The following is a 5,000-nucleotide window of genomic DNA, read 5'->3' as shown; positions in this document are numbered from 1 at the left end:
TGCTGCTGCTGCTGTTGTTACTACTGCTGCTGCTGTTGTTACTACTGCTGCTGCTGTTGTTACTACTGCTGCTGCTGCTGTTGTTACTACTGCTGCTGCTGTTGTTACTACTGCTGCTGCTGCTGTTGTTACTACTGCTGCTGCTGTTGTTACTACTGCTGCTGCTGCTGTTGTTGTTACTACTGCTGCTGCTGTTACTACTGCTGCTGCTGTTGTTACTACTGCTGCTGCTGTTGTTACTACTGCTGCTGCTGTTGTTACTACTGCTGCTGTTGTTACTACTGCTGCTGCTGTTGTTACTACTGCTGCTGCTGTTGTTACTACTGCTGCTGCTGTTGTTACTGCTGTTACTACTACTGCTGCTGCTGCTGTTGTTACTACTACTGCTGCTGTTGTTACTACTACTACTAATACTACTGCTGCTGCTGCTGTTGTTACTACTACTGCTACTACTGCTGTTGCTGCTACTGCTGTTGCTGCTGCTGTTGCTGCTACTACTACTGCTGCTGCTGCTGCTGTACTACTGCTGCTGCTGCTGCTACTACTGCTGCTGTTGCTGCTACTACTACTGCTGTTGCTGCTACTACTGCTTGCTGCTACTACTGCTGTTGCTGCTACTACTGCTGCTGTTGCTGCTACTACTGCTGCTGTTGCTGCTACTACTGCTGCTGTGCTGCACTACTGCTGTTGCTGCTACTACTGCTGTTGCTGCTGCTGCAACTACTGCTGTTGCTGCAACTACTGCTGTTGCTGCAACTACTGCTGTTGCTGCAACTACTGCTGCTGCTGCTGCAACTACTGCTGCTGCTGCAACTACTGCTGCTGCTGCTGCAACTACTGCTGCTGCTCTGCTGCTGCTGCTGCAACTACTGCTGCTGCTGCTGCAACTACTGCTGCTGCTGCAACTACTGCTGCAACTACTGCTGTTGCTGCTGTTGCTGCTGCTGCAACTACTGCTGCTGCTGCAACTACTGCTGCAACTACTGCTGCTGCTGCTGCTGCTGCAACTACTGCTGCTGCTGCTGCAACTACTGCTGCTGCTGCTGCTGCAACTACTGCTGCTGCTGCTGCTGCAACTACTGCTGCTGCTGCTGCAACTACTGCTGCTGCTGCTGCAACTACTGCTGCTGCTGCTGCAACTACTGCTGCTGCTGCTGCAACTACTGCTGCAACTACTGCTGCTGCTGCAACTACTGCTGCTGCTGCTGCAACTACTGCTGCTGCTGCAACTACTGCTGCTGCTGCAACTACTGCTGCTGCTGCAACTACTGCTGCAACTAATGCTGCAACTAATGCTGCAACTAATGCTGCTGCTGCAACTAATGCTGCTGCTGCAACTAATGCTGCTGCTGCTGCAACTAATGCTGCTGCTGCTGCAACTGCTGCTGTTGCTGCTGCAACTGCTGCTGTTGCTGCTGCTGCTACTACTACTGCTGTTGCTGCTGCTGCTACTACTACTGCTGTTGCTGCTGCTGCTACTACTACTGCTGTTGCTGCTGCTGCTACTACTGCTGCTGTTGCTGCTACTACTACTGCTGTTGCTGCTACTACTACTGCTGTTGCTGCTGCTGCTACTACTACTGCTGCTGCTGCTGCTGCTGCTACTACTGCTGCTGCTGCTGCTGCTGCTACTACTGCTGCTACTGCTGCTGCTGCTGCTGCTACTGCTGCTGCTGCTGCTGCTACTACTGCTGCTGCTGCTGTTACTACTGCTGCTGCTGCTGTTACTACTGCTGCTGCTGTTACTACTGCTGCTGCTGTTACTACTGCTGCTGCTGTTACTACTGCTGCTGCTGCTGCTGTTACTACTGCTGCTGCTGCTGCTGCTGTTACTACTGCTGCTGCTGCTGCTGTTACTACTGCTGCTGCTGCTGCTGTTACTACTGCTGCTGCTGCTGCTGTTACTACTGCTGCTGCTGCTGCTGCTGTTACTACTGCTGCTGCTGCTGCTGTTACTACTGCTGCTGCTGTTACTGCTGCTGCTGCTGTTGTTACTACTGCTGCTGCTGCTGCTGTTGTTACTACTGCTGCTGCTGCTGTTACTACTGCTGCTGCTGTTGTTACTACTGCTGCTGTTGCTGTTGTTACTACTGCTGCTGCTGTTGTTACTACTGCTGCTGCTGCTGTTGTTACTACTGCTGCTGCTGTTGTTACTACTGCTGCTGCTGCTGTTGTTGTTACTACTGCTGCTGCTGTTACTACTGCTGCTGCTGTTACTACTGCTGCTGCTGTTACTACTGCTGCTGCTGTTGTTACTACTGCTGCTGCTGTTGTTACTACTGCTGCTGCTGTTGTTACTACTGCTGCTGTTGTTACTACTGCTGCTGCTGTTGTTACTACTGCTGCTGCTGTTGTTACTACTGCTGCTGCTGTTGTTACTGCTGTTACTACTACTGCTGCTGCTGTTGTTGTTACTACTGCTGCTGTTGTTGTTACTACTGCTGCTGCTGTTGTTGTTACTACTGCTGACTACTGCTGCTTACTACTGCTGCTGTTGTTGTTACTACTGCTGCTGTTGTTGTTACTACTGCTGCTGCTGCTGCAACTACTGCTGCTGCTGCAACTGCTGCAACTACTGCTGTTGCTGCTGCTGCAACTACTGCTGTTGCTGCTGCTGCAACTACTGCTGTTGCTGCTGCTGCAACTACTGCTGTTGCTGTTGCTGCAACTACTGCTGTTGCTGCAACTACTGCTGTTGCTGCAACTACTGCTGTTGCTGCTGCTGCAACTACTGCTGTTGCTGCAACTACTGCTGCTGCTGCAACTACTGCTGCTGCTGCTGCAACTACTGCTGCTGCTGCTGCAACTACTGCTGCTGCTGCTGCAACTACTGCTGCTGCAACTACTGCTGCTGCTGCTGCAACTACTGCTGCTGCAACTACTGCTGCTGCTGCTGCAACTACTGCTGCTGCTGCTGCAACTACTGCTGCTGCTGCTGCAACTACTGCTGCTGCTGCAACTACTGCTGCAACTACTGCTGCTGCTGCTGTTGCTGCTGCTGCAACTACTGCTGCTGCTGCAACTACTGCTGCAACTACTGCTGCTGCTGCTGCTGCTGCAACTACTGCTGCTGCTGCTGCTGCAACTACTGCTGTTGCTGCTGCTGCAACTACTGCTGTTGCTGCTGCTGCAACTACTGCTGTTGCTGCTGCTGCGCTACTGCTGCTGCTGCTGCTGCACTACTGCTGCTGCTGCTGCTGCTACTACTGCTGTTGCTGCTGCTGCTACTACTACTGCTGTTGCTGCTGCTGCTACTACTACTGCTGTTGCTGCTGCTGCTGCTACTACTGCTGTTGCTGCTGCTGCTGCTACTACTGCTGTTGCTGCTGCTGCTGCTACTACTGCTGCTGCTGCTGCTGCTGCTGCTGCTGCTGCTACTGCTGCTGCTGCTGCTACTACTGCTGCTGCTGCTGCTGCTACTGCTGTTGACTGCTGTTGCTGCTACTACTGCTGCTGTTGCTGCTGCTACTACTGCTGTTGCTGCTGCTACTACTGCTGTTGCTGCTGCTACTGCTGCTGTTGCTGCTGCTACTGCTGCTGCTGTTGCTGCTACTGCTGCTGCTGCTGCTGCTGCTGCTGTTGTTACTACTGCTGCTGCTGCTGTTGTTACTACTGCTGCTGCTGCTGTTGTTACTACTGCTGCTGCTGCTGTTGTTACTACTGCTGCTGCTGCTGTTGTTACTACTGCTGCTGCTGCTGTTACTACTGCTGCTGCTGTTGTTACTACTGCTGCTGCTGTTGTTACTACTGCTGCTGCTGCTGCTGCTGCTGCTGTTACTGCTGCTGCTGCTGCTGTTACTGCTGCTGCTGCTGCTGTTACTGCTGCTGCTGCTGCTGTACTACTGCTGCTGCTGCTGTTACTACTGCTGCTGCTGCTGTTACTACTGCTGCTGCTGCTGTTACTACTGCTGCTGCTGCTGTTACTACTGCTGCTGCTGCTGCTGCTGCTGTTACTACTGCTGCTGTTACTGCTGCTGCTGTTACTACTGCTGCTGTTACTAGCTGCTGCTGTTACTACTGCTGCTGCTGCTGTTACTACTGCTGCTGCTGCTGTTACTACTGCTGCTGCTGCTGTTACTACTGCTGCTGCTGCTGTTACTACTGCTGCTGCTGTTGTTACTACTGCTGCTGCTGTTGTTGTTACTACTGCTGCTGCTGTTGTTACTACTGCTGCTGCTGTTGTTACTACTGCTGCTGCTGTTGTTACTACTGCTGCTGCTGCTGTTGTTACTACTGCTGCTGCTGTTGTTACTACTGCTGCTGCTGTTGTTACTACTGCTGCTGCTGTTGTTACTACTGCTGCTGCTGCTGCTGCTGTGTTGTTACTACTGCTGCTGTTACTACTGCTGCTGCTGTTGTTACTACTGCTGCTGCTGTTGTTACTACTGCTGCTGCTGTTGTTACTACTGCTGTTACTGTTACTACTGCTGCTGCTGTTACTGTTACTACTGCTGCTGCTGCTGCTGTTACTACTGCTGCTGCTGTTACTGTTACTACTGCTGCTGCTGTACTGTTACTACTACTGCTGTTGTTACTGTTACTACTACTGCTGCTGCTGTTGTTGCTGCTGCTGCTGTTGTTACTACTGCTGCTGTTACTACTGCTGCTGCTGTTACTACTGCTGCTGCTGTTACTGCTGCTGCTGCTGCTGTTACTGCTGCTGCTGCTGCTGTTACTGCTGCTGCTGCTGTTACTACTGCTGCTGCTGTTACTACTGCTGCTGCTGCTGCTGTTACTACTGCTGCTGCTGCTGCTGTTACTACTGCTGCTGCTGCTGTTACTGCTGCTGCTGCTGTTACTGCTGCTGCTGCTGTTGTTACTACTGCTGCTGCTGTTGTTACTACTGCTGCTGCTGTTGTTACTACTGCTGCTGCTGTTGTTACTACTGCTGCTGCTGTTGTTACTACTGCTGCTGCTGCTGTTACTAGCTGCTGCTGCTGTCTACTGCTGCTGCTGCTGTTACTACTGCTGCTGCTGCTGTTACTACTGCTGCTGCTGTT

At 52.1% G+C, this 5,000-nt stretch overlaps 1 protein-coding gene across 1 annotated transcript in view; it reads right to left on the bottom strand.

Annotated features, from left to right (window-relative positions):
• Positions 1–5,000, bottom strand: part of LOC106591038 (transcriptional regulator ATRX) — a 94,551-nt gene that overhangs the window by 48,386 nt on the left and 41,165 nt on the right. The gene's annotated exons all lie outside the window — the stretch shown is intronic.

This window comes from Salmo salar, chromosome 09, assembly GCF_965601325.2.
Source record: "Salmo salar chromosome 09, fSalSal1, whole genome shotgun sequence".
In the NCBI taxonomy this organism is placed as follows: domain Eukaryota; kingdom Metazoa; phylum Chordata; class Actinopteri; order Salmoniformes; family Salmonidae; genus Salmo; species Salmo salar.
This window is presented reverse-complemented; position numbering and strand designations above follow the sequence as displayed.